The 17,523-nt window shown below is 31.7% G+C and overlaps 1 pseudogene; it reads right to left on the reverse strand.

The window, feature by feature from the left end:
• Positions 1–7,712: 7,712 nt before the first annotated feature.
• Positions 7,713–15,576, reverse strand: LOC120252494 (annotated as a pseudogene).
• Positions 15,577–17,523: the final 1,947 nt, after the last annotated feature.

Here is a 17,523-nt window from a genome sequence, read left to right on the forward strand (position 1 = left end):
TTTCAGTTACGTATTGCTTCTCGTAACAATCTAATAGTTGCACAAACAATAAATTAGAAACATATGCAAGTAAAATAATATTGGGAGAAATTCTCAGAGTAAAAGAGATAACAAAAAATATCTTGCAGAATATAAATCTGGTATATTCAATGGTGTTGTTTACTATGATAGAGAGTTTCTTTATATCCTTGAAGGAATAGAAAATTTTGAAATATATTTAATATCCCATAAATTTATGATTAGAGAGTAGTAGTAAAATTTTGGTTTGTCAAAAAAAAGTTAGAAAAGGCCAGTATTAAATATAGGATGGTTATAAAATTACAAAAAATATAATTTTGAAGAGAGTATATTTAAGGATGCAAAAATTATTTTCAGATTCATCAAAAGAGAATTTGTCTAAAACAAAATAAGTTTCAAATACAAAATCTTTTACTAGGGATGGAAATTCTGAGTAAGAAGTTCAAGAATTAAGAGAAAAATTTAAGACGTAAAGGGAGAAGTAGTAGAATAGCAAGATATATAAAATTGTTATTTTACTATGGAGGGATTATGTTGATGCAAATTACATACTTTTAATAATATTGAAGGATAATGTGTCATAGATGAATTATTTGATATTCATGTATAACTATGATAAATGTAATGTGATGGAATTTAGAAAGAATTATTCGTTTTTATTTAACAGATTTTATCCGTATTTTGTACTAGTATCATAATGGCTAATATCTGCTATAGAAAATATCGTTATATATTTATTTTGTTAGTAGTATGGCGTATTTCTTTATCCTTAGTGTCCCTGCTAATATTTAGTAGTAGTTGAAATAGAAGAGAGTGATTTCAAGCAAGCATTGCAACAAGTATGTAGTGTGAAGAATATTATGATTATACAATCAAAAATGTGAGTTATGTTTCTTTTGTTTATCAAAAGTTCAAAAGCTTTTCAATGAAGGTATTGGAAAAGCTTACTGCAATATTATAGATTTTTTTTTTTTTTTAAGATAAAAATTACGGTATGAGTTAGATGGTGATTTATTGAGATATGGGAAATATATATATATGGATATATGAAAAATAAAATGTAAGTTTCAGCCACTACCAGCTTTTCAAAGATTAGTTTGAAGAAGATATGATGGATGAAAACAAAAAAAATGAGACAAAAAAAAAAAAAAGATAAGAAGTAATAAAGAGAAAGGAAAGAGAGAGAAGATAAGAATGAATAAAGAAGGTTAGAACGATGATAAAAATAAGATATAAAAAGCTAAGATAAGGAAGAAAGAATTCTAATCTTTATTTTTCTTTGTCTCTACTTTTTGTCTTCAGTTCTTTTATCATCTTCTTTGTCTTTCCTTATTCCTTCTTATATCTTTTGTCTCTTTTTTGTTTGTTTTCATCCGTCATATCTTCTTCAAAGTAATCTTTTAGAAAAGACTTAGTAGTGGCTGACGCATTCACATTTTCTTTTTATATATATATATATATATATATTTTGCCCATATTTCAAGATAATCTGTATCTATTAACTCATCGTATTTTTCTTTATTTTCAAAGAAAACCCGTGTGTGCATTTTTGTAAGTATTTCTCCATACCTTTCATTGAAAAGCTTTGGAGCTTTTGATATATGACAAAGATTTCTTGTCCTTTCATTTTTTGTTTTTTTAGTATAAGCATAATATTCTTCATACTACATACTTGTTGCAATGCTTGCTTGAAATCCTTTCATACTATATTCAACTATTATTAACTATTCAGCGGGATATCAAGGATGAAATGCTGCCATACTACTAACAAAATAAATATATAACCGATATTTTCTCTGCATATTTCTTTTAATTATGGCTTTTTTATTTTGAATGGGAGATATTGTAGTCAATATTGTTTATTTGATGTGTTTATTAATTAAACTAATCAAATAATTTTTGACTAATTTATGATGTACATATGTAGTTATTCGTGAATATGCAAATAATTCATCTACTATACCTTATCCTTCAATATTAATTGAAGTATGTAATTTTGCATCTACAAATGATACTTACTCCATAGTAAAATATCCATTTATTTACTCATCTTACTTTCTTCTTCCTTTTCCTTTCCTGTCTTAAATTTTTCTCTTAATTCTTGAACTTCTTAGTCAAGTATTTCTATTCTTAGTAATAGATTTTGTATTTGAGCTTCCATTATTGTTTTGGAGCAAATTCTCTTGTTGATGAATCTAGAAAAATAATTTTTGTATCCTTTAATATACTCTACTTCAAAATTATACCTTTTTTTTTTTTTTGTAATTTTCTTAACCATCCTAGTTTTAATGCTGGCTTTCTAACTTTTTTGGACAAAATTCTTAAAATTTTTACTCTATTCAAATTATAAATTTATGGGATATTAAATATATTTCAAAATTTTCTATTCCTTTGAGGATAGCAAGAAACTCTTTATCATAAGTATTGAATATACCAGATTTATATTCTGCAAGATATTTTTGTTATATGATGTTTAATATTTCTTATAATTTTAACATCTTCTTGCGTCCACTTAAATATTTCTCCTTTCTTTAATTTCTTTTGTAAAAGGGTACTTACTTTTGCTAATCTTTTTTATGAATTGATTTCCATAATTTAATATTCCAAATATCTTTGTAATTGTTTTTGTCTTTAATGTTTTCATAAAAGTCTTTTATCTTTTGGATGACTGGTGTGATATGTCTCAGATCAGATATTTCGCCTTTAGCTTAATATTTTGAGTATAATTAATCCTCATATTTAATGAATGTGTTATTTAGTTCAGAGTAATAGGTTGCAATGAAATCGTAAATGACTTAATTTGTATTTAAAATATTGGATTGATTGAACAACCCAACTCGACCAAATATAAAGACTTAATCAGATCTAAAATATTGTCGACTTTAAAACAGAATCACACAATTATAGGAACATGTACGACAATTAAACCTTTATCTTTCTAATAAGTGAAGTTTTAATTTGAATTTTCCATATTCTATTTTTAAACTTAAAATATAAATTTATTGACTGCTATTACTACTTTCTTTTTGCTAAATACTAATCCATATTTTTTTGCTAATTGCAAGAATTCTCGTATATCTAATATATGTCATTATTTTAATGATGAGTATATCGGTATATCATCAATATACACTAATATCTTATTATGATATTTTCAAAATATTCTATCTATTTTTCTTTAGAATATTTGTAATTAGGATCTATAATTTTTGTTTCTACGTAGATTTTATTTTGATCCCATTTTTCTAAAAAAATTTTCTCCATTTATATGTTCTAATTCTTTTAAAATCCAATGAGGAATATTATTTTCATTTTCTTCTTCTTGTGTATGTTCCATATTTATATCTTCTAACTGCTCTTCTAGTTCCTAATTTATTAATTTTATTATTTTCTATTATAATAAAATCTTTATTTTTTTTTATATAAAAGGTTCATATTTTAATAAAAAGTCATTTCCAATGATAAATTATTTGAATGGAAAATTGAGGTTAAAAAACAAATAGATAAACTTAAAAAAAAATATTATCACATAATATTCAATTACAAGAAAAACCCACATGCCAAAAATTTTATTCCAACTCCCATAAAGATAAAGATATTGATACAACTCCTAGCATGGTCTTCATGACATAGATTGTATGAACAAAGCAACAACAAACATAAATTGTCCAAGTGGGCATAATATACTAATCATTTAATTTTACATGTTTACATTATTATTTTTTATTTTTTATTTTTTATTTTTTTGTGTTTGAATTGGTAATTGAGGGAGTTCTTGAAATTTTATTTTATTTTATTTTTTATTTTTTTTTATTTTCATTTTTTTTTTTGCTACCTTTGCTGCACAAGCCAAGCCTAGCAACAGTGTTTGATTCATCTATATTCCAAACAATGTACAAAGAAAATTCTAACTAAATTATTCTTCTGTTCTCTAATTACCTTTATACCCGGATATTTGTGCTTCACCAACTAGGATAGTTAAAGACATTTTTTATAATCCCAAAACCTTTTCTTTTGAACTTTGAAAAACAAAGAACCAATCAATTTCAATTGCATTTCCACTTTCACATTTAAAAAACCCTTTTAAGGCTTTTTAGCTGAAATCAGGATTTTTTTTTCTTCCTTAGTTTTAAATAAAATCCAAATTACTTTTTTGGTACTTATTTCAAAAGTAAATTACAAAATTGACATGAAACAGTATAACGAAGCATGTAATATGAACAAAAGGGGAAAAAACATGAATATAGCCAATAACATATTGCGACAACTATAAACAAACGAATAACAATATCGCAGACGAAGCAATAAACAAACCAATCAAACCCTTGCGACAAAATAAAAAAAAAAACATGTAAACTTGCTATATAACAAATGCAAAACATTTTCTTCCATCTCCAATGGTTGGCCTAAAATGTCAACAATTACCTGCTCAACTTTAAGCACCTTCATTCTACGTTGCAGCATCCCAAAATCGAAAACTGACAAGTTCACCTAAAACTATAAACACAATGAAATTTGATTAATATACGGAAATTATGGAAAATTGATCCATGGACAATGTAAATGCTTTTAAGTCATACAATTTATTCATGTCGGAAAGTTTCAAGTCAGAAGTAAATGCTTTTAAGTCATACAATGACTCATGTTGCTTAAATTCAGTGTGTTTCGGGAGTAAGAATGCTGACCTAATATCTCAGAAATTTGCATAAGAATTGCCAAATTTTGTTTAATTTAAATTTATAAGGGCAAGGTTATTTGTATGGCACAATTTTTGTTAAATGGTATCATGTAAACAAACATTTTTTACTGTAACACTAGGATAACATTTCTCAAAATGGTATCATATTGTCTACTTGATAAGAAGAATCAAGAGAGATTATGCACATATTCTAAATCTTAGGAGATGTCAAGGATTCTGATTACAGAAATCATTAAGACATAAAACACATAAAACGTACATCAATGTTAAAAGAAGCTCAAGCTTTGTATAATGCCAAAGAGAAAAAAAATAATAATAATAAAACAAGTTTTATTTGCGTATATGTGAAACTGGCTGAAGCTTCACTTTATGAAAAAGCTGAAAAGAAAAATATGAGAATTCTTGCAAACCTCGAGAACAACCCAATGCTAACAAAGCTCAAAGTTTTATTTAATATAGCTCAGACCAAAGTGAGGGAAAGCTGAAAAGTCACTTTGAGATCCTTAGATTGTGATGCAAAAGAGCTTGAAAGACAAATTACAATGATAGTTTTAATGACAAGGAAAATGGAATGATAAACAGAGATGGTGGAAATTCAATAGACATCATGTCATGTCATCTATGAAATACAATGGTATGTCTTAGCTATATGAGCATTTAGTATTGAGCTACATAGTTTGAATCTAGAATAGCAAAGACTCCCATTTCTAGATAAGATTGGTTACAAGCTACTCTATGAACATGAAAAGCTAGAGAAAGGTTAAAAATTAACATCTACTTTAATTTCATCTGATTAATTTTATTTTGTTAACCATCAAACATGTAACATCAGCTTCACAGAAATATTAGGATTAAATGCTAAGGAAGCACATGCTACTGATTGATATTTTTGGGGTTGTTTCCTCGGATAATCCAAAGGTCACTTTGTCATATTTTATAAACAAAGTTTGAGCACAATAATATATTTATAGAGTTAAAGATTAAACAAATATTGCTATGATGACAATTCTTTTAACTTTTTTATTTTCTTTTCAATAAATAAGTTAATTGTCATTTTAAAAAAAAATCATCTTAAATATGTATATACACAAGCAACAAACTAACAACCCTTTATGCTACACTTTAAAGACATAAATGCACAATATCTTGATAATACTAATGTTAGATGTAAACTAAACATAAATTATCATAATACGATTCAACTTAAAAGCTTAAGCTTATAGAATAAAAAACCTAGGCTGATGTTCTTAGATCTATATTTAATAACTTAACCATGTGGGACAAGGAGTTACTCTAATACACCCCTTCAATATATGCTGCTTTATTTTAACTACCACCATTACAGACAAACCAATTAACTAAGCGAAAAATAACCCCTTCAATATATGCTGCTTTATTTTAACTACCACCATTACAGACAAACCAATTAACTAAGCGAAAAATAAGAGAGCGAGAGAAAAATAAGAAAGCAAGAAAGATGGGTGAAAATGTTGTATTCATCTGATAACTACATCCCAAAAATCACTTTGATCTCAAAAATGGTGCATTTTGATCCCCGGCTATACCTATATATCCACTTTTATTCCTTCCGTCAAACTCCTGGTGTTGACATGGCAACAACATGGTGTGTTCACATTTGGTAGATAAAGTAGCCACGCCACCACATCATTTATTTTAAAAAAAAACTAAACAAAAATATTTAAAACTTTCAAAATGACAAGGTAAACACATGTACCATATATTTTCGCAAAAACATTTAATATTTATTTTTCTAATGGCATGGCTAGGAGACATGGTCCATGGCCATGTTATTTTTAAAACTTTTGAGCAGCACCTCTTATTTTCTAAACCTATCCAAAGCTTTCCTTTTATTTTCGCAGTTTGCAAAAGAAGATTCTTATAACAAATGAGCCGCCCCCAACAAAATGGGGATAAAAACGAAAAAGACAGAGAGCTTCTAAAATCTTTCCTTTAACTTTCCAAGGCTATTGATGTCACAATTTGAACATAAATACACTAAAAAAAAGATACAGTGGTGGTACCGAATTACATGGCAGTGGCCACATCTCCCAGACATGTTATTAAAAATAATTAAATATTAAATATTTTCCAAAAAAAAAAATGTGGCACATCTGTTTCTATGTCATCTTAAAAACCTACGTAATTTAATTATTTTTAAATAACACCTTAGTAGGGGCACATCATCTACCATGTCAACACCATGCCCTTGTCAAATTAGATGCTATGCAGCAATAACCCGGAGTAACATTACATGGAAGGACAAAAAGTGGGGGCAGGTGTCATTGAAGGACCAAAATGTCTTTGGGTACAGCTGAGGGACTAAAAGTGCATTTCACCGAAAGGATAATCATGCTCCATATGAGAAAGAAGCCATGGGTGGAGAGACGATAAAAGGGAAAAAGAAGATGACAGTATATGAAATAAATACAAATATTATAATACTTCTCCACTCCTATTACAATATTAAACACATGCAACTGTGCTTATACAGACTGGACTACTAGGTATAAAATATTCCCAAATAATAATATTAGGGGACACGAATTATTTCAAACTATTAATAACACCAAATATAGAATCTCCTAATACTAAGATACCAATCATATCTGAAACAAAACAACCGGAGTGCACCCATAACTAAAACCACCACCTTCATCTTGCATTGGATTACTCATATTGGTCATATGTAGAAGTATAGATTTGAAACCGATTTGAAAATGACCCAAGATTGATTAAGCCAAACTTGAATTAGACAACCAATACTTCAGCTAAGCTTGAAATTAATCGTAATCTCTCTGAATCAGTTTGTTTGGCTTTAATTTGTTCATAACAGAATCAAGCTGAATTCAAGCTTAATTTATTTAAGCCTGAGCTACTTGCAAACAGTTTGATTACAGACAGCCTTACATAATATCTTCTCATCCTCAAAATGTATGAATCATCAATGTAATTCTCAATAGAACTCATGTTCTCTTCAATAAAATGGTTTTGCATAATCATTGGAAACTTCAAATTGGCTCTGACCTGCTGATGGCATGAGAAATACATCAGAGTCTTCATTGCATGTCTGATTCAAATCACCAACATTCCATAGTCCACACACTGACTTGCGCGCAAGCGTAGGCTGACACCAGAAGTTATGCTGGTGACTACATGAAGTCTCAGTTGGGCTTAATTTTTTGTTTTCAGTACTACCAAATGATGCCTCGACGTCATTGTGATTGGTTTGGATATAAAATTAGGCATTGAAAGATTCATTTGAGCACAATACTTGATGCAGCACATTAACTTTAATTAATTTGAATTCTAAACAAGAATTTTTTGTACGGCATTGATCATGAAATTATGTCCTGGGTTGTCGTTCCTATTCATAACACCTGAGAATAAGAAGGGGAAAGAATTCTTTCTCTAATTCCATATTCCTAGAAGGATGGGAAATTGAAATCAGCTTTCAGGAGTTACATGTGCAGTAAACTAGCAGTAGGTGGGGTATCCATTCCTTCAAGTATTCCTTCAATTTTCTAAAACCCCTTCCTTTCTAAACAACATCTTCTACATGATCACCACACAGCAGGTGTTTGACCTGGGCTTGATAAAGCCAAAATAAGCCAATTACATTGTAGGCCTGCATCACATCCTTCTTGCTTTCGCCTGAGTGCACTTAAAGGTCTGCAAAACTCTATCGTGATCAAATCTTCTCAAAATGCAAATCAGAACCGATTAATATAGCAAAACACATCCAATATGATTTAAAATGTCCCCTCGCTTTGGTATGACAACAAGAACCAGACCTAAAACATCAAGTGAACAGAGTTCAAGCCAAATAATATAGTTCAGAGCATGGGATCCGCAGACTCGAGAGAGTGGTAAAACACAGATTTATCATTAAGGTTCCAAAATTTCACCAGCATCAAGAAAACTTAAACAGCAAGTACCTATACAAAACCCAACGCTACAGCTAAATTAGGTATATGAACACTATGTGCAATGAGGAAGGGAATCCAAGCGGTTTTGAAGAGCTCAAGCGCAAGAGGAAAGCAAATGGTATGAGCCTTTTATATAATCCCTTCTTCAAGGTATAAGGTAAACATATATCAACAAACTACGACAGCTACAAAGAGGCATTGCTGGCTCATTAAATTTTTATACCATGCCCAGTGCTAAACTTCTATCGCAGCAGATTTGATCTCCCTCAGTCTCTTTCCCAAAAGTAGTGCATACAAAAGTGTAAAAGAAAAGCAGCATGTCAAACTAATATCAGAAAGAGCAAATAAATATCAACTCGCTAATGTGATGGCAATCATAAACGGTTTCGTCTCAAACAAACCACCACAGGAGCACTCCACATACACTTCTAATCAATAAAACCAACAAGTACCGAAAAACTCCACTATCTGGACGAGATGAAATGACATATTCTGTGACGAACCTCAGAAGCAAGACTTCTCCGATTTTTCTAGCTGGACTTTCCTCAGCTGTAACAAATTCCTCTGCAGAAGTAGGGTGAATGCCAACTGTGGCATCAAAATCTGCTTTTGTTACATCCGCCGGGTTTAACCGTGCAATAGCAATACCCTGAAGATGAATGTAAATCTGCCAGTGTAATGATGGTGGATATTGAAAACAGAATGAAAAGGTTTCAATGTGAAAATGCCCAAACCTGTATACTTCAGGAGAATCTCTCACACACATGTGCACTCCTAAAACTTTGTTGGTGTTTCTGTAACAAACGTATTAGTTTCATTAGGGACCCATCAGGAAGACCCTAGAGAGTGGTCTCTCAATGGCCTAGAAGTTAGCTGTGATATCTACCGCCATACCTTCCGGAATTGCCTGAATCATTTTCGAGGGTATCACCATGAAAAACACACTAAATAATTCCATGATAAATCTTAGTGTCGTAAAACTATTGCATTACCTGCTCCTCTGTAAGACCAACCTGGTCGATCGTGCTGAGAAACACAGCTGATGGTACTGCACTGTCACAAACTACACACACTAGGTTGGAGAATCTTTGGGCAACACAAGAAGTATAATTTATTTTGAAGCAAAACCTAATGCAATGGGTTAAGCTTACACGAAAAATGATGAAAATCATTACACAGTCAACCTGAACCTAGGCGTTATGATGTCAAAGTCTTCATGCATGTCCCATCCTATCATGTTTACACACATCTAACTGGACAAAGCTCTCCAAAGCAAAACTTTGACCCAGTTATACGTTACTGTACTCCCATAAACACACGAGGGAGCATACTTTTTCTATGGTTTCATTTGTCATAACACGTAATATTCTCCATTTTCCAATATAATTCAGCAGCATCATTATTTTGGTGAAGATGTATCCAAAAGGAACAGAACGTCGTTAAAACAGAGTACCAAATTTCGCTGAGAGATCTCGCAAATGAAATTTTCTAGAACAAACAACAACAAAAGCGGCTCATTTCTCTCAAGATTCATAACTAGTTCATAATTTTATCAACCATTTTGTCCTATATTAACATAAGCAGCATTAATGTCAGCTATTGGACCTTAGGTTTTGATTCAACAGCAAGGTAAAAAATAGTCCTCATCATAGCAGTGCCGAAATCAAGGATTTTGATGTCAAATGTTTTAAGATCGAAGTTACTAATAAACATAAGAATGGGTTGTAACTCTAAAAGCTCAGGGATAGAGGATGAGCAAGCATATGGGCGTCACCCAATGAAACTTTATACTAAGAGACTTAGGCCTTTTTCTTTTAATCTTCTTTAAATTCTGTAATTTGTGGATAACTTTCGAGGTGTAATTCAGTCCTCTAGGGTGTTCCGGTTCAAGGGATATTTTTTTAAATGAACAGGTAAATGAGGGAAGGGAAAACTGTTTTCATTTGTTAAGTTGGATGCAGAAAATGGGATTGCGCACAAAAAAAAAGCAGCATTATAAAGAACTATATAGTCCTTTAACCATGACAACGTTCATTGGCATCTTCCAAACAATATAGTCCTTTTAAAATATGATAACATTTACATCGGCATCTCACCGTAGAAAGAACCACATTCTAGAGATTTGCATTCTAGTAAGCTAACATCAATACTAGTAATCAACCTGACATTCAAATTCTAAGCACCTCGTAAATGTTTCCAGTTAAGCCTTGTCACAATTTGCCAAACAAAAAGTGGAGATCAAACTAATATTCTACTGTTACAAAAATAAAGACTAAACAAACAGTCGTAACTCATTTCCTATTTCTCCCATACCCTTCATGCCCACCCTTCTTGTTCTTCCCTTGTTAATTTCTCGTTCAACCGAGACTCAAAAGCCTCTTGAAGATGAAGTTAAGCTACAACCACTTCTTAATCAATACCTGTGACACACTCCATACAAATCTTATTAAATATAAGACCCATCTATTTTCTAGAATCGGCTGTGAGCCCATGCTGCAAGTGTCATTAGAAGTTAAAAGAAAGGGTATGCTGTCGACAAAATGGTAGAAACTCTAGAGTGCCGACAGAGGTCAATATGAACAACAGAAATAAAATATTTTCTTTCATACAAAAGCATGGTAAGTATTAAGGCTTGTTGAGTTATCAAGCCCATAAAGCTCCCTCCTTCTTGTTTCCATATGCCACTTGAACTAGAGGAAGTGACAACCCACCTGTACTCTATACCTCTATTTGGTTTTCATTCTGAGGCTTATAAAGAGAAGAAAACTCCTTCTTGAAAGACTAGATTTTGTTGGAATCAAAGTGTAACTGGTCGACACACCAGAAGATCATCAAAGAAAACATATATGAGGACTGTGACAATTTGATCACATATAAGCCAATCCAAAATTGTTGTAGACCGAACCAATCATTGGTTCCCAGCATAGATCCAATCCGCTGTCGGTGATTAAAAGGAAAAAAAAAAAACCTTTATTATGTCATAAGTTATACAATAATTCAAAATGAGCATTACCATAGCGTCATAATCCTTCCGGTAATCATTTCATGATCATAATGCCCATAAGATAAAAACCAACTTGGGTAAATATAAACTCCACCCGTGATATTTAAAAATAATATGCAGATGTAATTGCTCGCTCAGCTAGTAATCTTTTCACCTTGGCAACTAATAGTTATATCAACGTTTCTCTGGGGTATTGAAAAGATAAATAATTAATTGATAAAACAATAATATTCTTTGGTTAAGTCTAAGAAAGCATTATAACATTGATGTTGTTAGATTTATTACTATAAATAAAGCCTTATATTTTTATAGTTGTTTAGGCTATCCCTTGATATTAGGCTGTTACTCTAGATAGTTGTATCTCGGATGAGGTTGGCATCTCTCTTTTTAACCCGTGACATGTTCAAAGACTCATCCAAGTGATCTTAACCTAGCTCATATTCTCTATTCTAAATATAACAGCAGAGCCAGGATACCTGTTGTGCCTTCAATTTCCATTTTATTCGCCGTCAGTACAAACTGTAGAGGTACATTGTCTTATATCTTTATTATTTCCATTTTCATCACTCAATTTTACTCCCTTCAAAATCCCTTCATGCTTCCTTATTTAGAGCCAAAGTCAAGTGCAACATCAAACTTTCAAAGCGAATGTAAAACCAAATGCATTGAGTTAAGCACCATTTCTTTTTTCCCCACTTACTTCGTTCCTCTTCAATTATTTTTAGTGCGTTCCCGACCACTAACATTTCTTGTTCTTCCCTTCTAAACAAAAAAAATGTTTTCTACACTTTCACTCTAAAGAGAGGTTAAAAATAAAAATAAAAAAAGCTAATTTTCTTTTCTCCACATTGGCTACATTTTACCACATGAAACTGCTCCAATTATTGTTGTTGTGCTTTCTCCAATTTGCTTCAGTGGTGCTAATACTTGGTGGTTAACAAACATCTTGTTCAAAAACTTATCGTGGCTGACCTATGTTGGATATGAGATAGGGCCATAAACATGTTAGCATATGGTCTAAATCTATGTGGTATAATATATTAGTCCCTCTTATATCAACTTGTTACTTCCCCTAGTTCCATCCTGACATAGTATAGCCAACTTCTCTTTAAACTTTAACATATTCAAGGTATTGTCCTTTATAGTCTTAACATTGTTCATATTCTCATTGGTCTTAATAGATGTGAATTTTCACTAATTTATATGTTTAGGTAAAAACATATGAAACTTCATTAAAATTAATCATTTCCATTTAATGTAAAGTAAACAAACCTGTGATTTGCCTTTGTAGGTTCACCGCCAAACACAGTTTTTGCAAATGCCATCCCTTCCATTAGCGCAACTGGAGTCAAGTTTATTCTATCAGTAGCATCTCCAACAGCCCAAATGGAATCCACAGCTGTTTGAGAATATTCATTTACCTAAGTCATTAAAAATAAAATATTACCATAATATGATCAACGATAAGAGAATTAAAATAGTTCTTTAACTAGTAAATAATGAAAATAAAAATGACAAAACTACATCTACCACTATGGCTCCATTTTTGGCCAATTCAACACCAACTTCTTCTAGTCCCAAATTCTGCACCATATTTAAGGAAAAAGGCACGGTTACCACATGAGAATATGTACCCACTGTTTCTGAATCAGAAAAAGAAGTCTCAGAAGATATGCAACCTTTTGTGTTTGGTCTCGACCTGTCGCAAACATTACATGGGAGAACCCATCAACTGTCTCTTTATTAGTCTTCAGTGAAAATGAACCATCTGATGCTTTGAGAATGGCTTGTGGGGACTCCTCTGTGTGAAATTCTATACCCCCTCAGAGACATCTCGCTCGGCAACAAACTCTAATCTGCAAACTCACAAGAGAGGATGAAAAATTACTGCATTAAATCTTGCAAAAACTATAAAAATAACAATTGACAAAAATATAAGTTACCTACCTCCTCATCAAACCCCTCTTAGCACTTTCTTTTTGCCTCGATAAAAAAACATGCACATCACTTTTTCAACCCATTGAAGATCCCTGCAAATTCCAAAGCAATGTACCCTCCTCCTACTATAGCGATCTTTTCAGGTTTTGAAGGCAAATCTAATGCAGCATCGGAATCAATTGCATACTCTTTTCCAGGAATGTCCAGGATAAAGGGTCGTGAACCAACTGATACTAGTATATGTCTTGCAGAGTAAAGCTTTCCATTCACATCAACAGTATGTGGATCAATTATCTGCAAAAATTAGATTGACAACAAATAAAACCATATTTGCATCAACTTATAATTATCATTGCAGCATTAAAATTTCCTAGAATAACCTGGTCCTGGAACATCATCCAACCTTTCCGCGACCTTCAATTAATGTAACTCCGGAATTTTTCAAAATATTCTGGTAAATCCCCGTAAGGCGTTGCAGCTCAGCATTCTTGTTGGCCATCAAAATACTCCAATCATGCTCAGGATCAACCTCATAGTTCCATCCAAAGCCGTGACTCTCTTCAAACTCATGAGAATATTTGGAAGAATAGACCAATAATTTCTTGGGCACACATCCTCGAAGCACACAACTATATTGAGGAAACAAGAAAATATACTTGATGTTAAATGATTCAACATAGAAATCTGACTACAAAATTAAAAGAATGAATAATGGGCGGGGGATGAACTAAAGAAAATGTGCAGCAATTAATTCCAGAGGACTATTTGAGATATGCTAAACAAAATTTACATAAAACATTATTCCTTACAAAGACAAGCAGAATTAAGCTAACTGTAGTGGGGAATGAGGCAAGGCTGAAATGAAGCAATCTTGTGGAAACTATTTCGATTTCCGCCTTAAAACCGGAAGAAAACTAAGTTATCAACAAAAGACCATACCAATGTCAAACCCTGCTAAGTTGTTAAAATACATGTGTTCAAACAAAGTATTGTTGGGAACATGATGAAGTTTGAATTAGTGCTTAAAAAGACCTGCATGTCACTAAGAAAAACAAATATTCTCACATACATTTGCTTTTATATATCTTCAGATACCAGAAAAGTTCATCTCAATCCCATCTAAAAATGGTCGACAGAAAATTCATAGCAAAAGCATCAAAAAGTTCAAGGATTACCAAAAGTAATGTGCTAGTATTCTATAACTGATTATGGTCATCATCATATCTATTGCAAATTGATAATCCCTAAGGATGCTGATATGCTAATGTATTATATCCTATGGACCTATCTCTAAGGTGAACTTCAACAACTATTATTATCAACTAGAACTGTCATTCAAACTTTCTTCTTTTTTCTTTTTTTCCTTTTTTATATGCCTCCTTCACATCCATGCTACAAAGGCAGTCCTTTGTGACAGCTTGCTAAACTCCTCCACATTCCCAATGCCCAAATACAAAGCATGACATACTAAATCTAGGGTTCTAACACATATGTCCGTAAAACAGTAATATATTTCAAAATAGAGGCATAAACAATCTCAACAAAGACAGCAAACAGAACAAAAGAAACTCACGTTCCACCAACCCCTCCAGAATTATCCGACGATATCGTTGAGAAAGGAAGCTCACAAATGGCCACCGTAGCACCATACGACGCCGCAAACCTAGAGGCACGGACACCGCCACTTCCAGCGCCAATAGTGAAGAGATCGAAATCAAAACGCTTGGAATCACCAGGCCCATTCTCGGTGCCTGCGCGAACGGAGATGAGGCGCCGGTTGCTGGTGTGATTGAAAGCGGAGGACCGCAAAGCAGAAGAAGAAGAAGAAGAAGAAGAAGAAGAAACAGAGGAGGTGGAGAAGAAGGGTTTGGGAAGAGAAAGGAACGAGATAGAGGGAAGTCCACGGGTTAGGGTTTGGAGGGTGGAAGGGGAAAGGGGATCCTGGAGGTGCCGAGAGAGGTGGCCGCCATCGCCATTGATATGGAATCGAGCTTTGGGAGTTTCGAGAATGTGAGTGACAAAAGAAGCTGTGCTGCAATTTTGATCACTCATTTATTTATTTATTTATTTATTATTTTTTTATTTTTAGTGTGGTGTATTTTTGAAATTATTTTGTATAAATTATTCATACAAATAAAAAAATCAACACAAAAAAATAATATAAAGAAAAAAAGAAATCTCCCCAATTAATGTAATAATTGTAATTTGAAATGTTAAAAAAAAAAATTGTAGCAGGCAGTGGTTTCAAAATATTGCACAACATGACTAGTTCTTGTATATTTAAGTAGCTTCATAGATATAATTCATCTAATACAGTTTAATTAAATATAAAATGATTTTTATACTTTTTGAGAGAGTTGTCTTTCCGTAAAATAATTAATTTAAAATTTAATTATTACTTTAAAATTTAATTATTGTAAATTTAAAAAAAAATATTTATTATTGGGTGTAATTATCAGTGTTTTAAAATCAGGTTTACCCCGATTGGACCAGGTTCAATCGGACACAGCCATGTCACCCAGTGGGTCAACCCAGAATTATAAATAATAAATGTAATTTTAAGTTTTTTTTTATTTTTAAATGTTTGTAACCTACCATAGCTAAGGTGGTTAGATGTTTTTCAAACAAAAGTAAGGTTTTGGGTTCAAATCTTAAAAAAGTATTTTTTTTTTATATAAATTTATTTTATGATAAACTTTTTTACTTTCCAATCTTTCAAAAATAAAAACTCATGCTCCTCTTAATTCCATGAACACATGAACATAAATATTCATATCTATAATCTAATTAAATATCAATTAATACTAAACTTTTGAGAATCGAATCGGGTTAATTAGAATCAGTCTTAAATCTGAGGTTACATTTTATACTAATTTTTTATGAAGTCCTGAAATATATGCTTATGATTTTTTTTATCTACAAATTACAACAAAAAAAACTTTTTGTATGTTATACCTTATATTATTAATTTTCAAATTCTTAGCAATTATAATATATTATATATTTATATTTAATTAAAATTATAATATATATATATATTATTTATAACCAGGTCAACCCCGGTTCAACCATTGACCGTGACCCAAGAGCCTTCCTTGGTCACACCCCCTGGTCGGGTTTCAAAACATTGGTAACTATGCACCTTTTGCGAGTTATATTTTTTGGATTTTATTGATTAATAGATGGTTCGAGTAAAATTAACTCATTTAAGTATGAATGCATTTAAACCAATTGAAACCTATCTAACTTCGATTAAGTTTATGTGTGGGGTATAGCTCAAGCTAGTGGTTGGGTCATAGATTGACATCCTCAATGTCTATAGTTTTTAGCCATATGTTATTTTAATGTATTTCTTTTTTATATTAATTATCCTATAATTTTTTCTAATTTTACGTGTATTAATATAACTACAATTGAGAATTCTTTTAATACTAAATACAATTCATTGAATTAATTCAAACACTAATTTTCTAGTAGTATAACTGCTAAAGACATTTGTTTATCCTGCTAAAATGAAGCAATTAAAGAATGCTGAGGAATTAAAAATTGTTGAGGGAGAAAAGATTAGAGTAATGAGGAGGTATTTCAAAATATCTCTATTTTTAGTTTTGTGCCAAAGAAAGAGAAGCTAGACCTAAGTGGGTCACAGCCTCGCTCTCTTCAATCAAAGCTTGCTTTCAATCAATAAGAGGACGTTGAAAACTACTTGCTAATGTGAATGTTGAAGCCTTAAATGAGATCTTGGATTGCTTTAAAGCATAAGCTTTGGTTTAATAAAAAATAGAAAACTTATTTGTTTTCAGGTTTGCTCTTCAAATATATGTGAAAATGTGAACAAAAAGTAAGTTTCGATTTTTAACATATAGCAAGAGATATTGCTTTTGTTTGATTTTAAGTATTAGAAATGTTGAGGTAGT

Source organism: Dioscorea cayenensis, chromosome 21 (genome assembly GCF_009730915.1).
Source record: "Dioscorea cayenensis subsp. rotundata cultivar TDr96_F1 chromosome 21, TDr96_F1_v2_PseudoChromosome.rev07_lg8_w22 25.fasta, whole genome shotgun sequence".
NCBI lineage: Eukaryota > Viridiplantae > Streptophyta > Magnoliopsida > Dioscoreales > Dioscoreaceae > Dioscorea > Dioscorea cayenensis.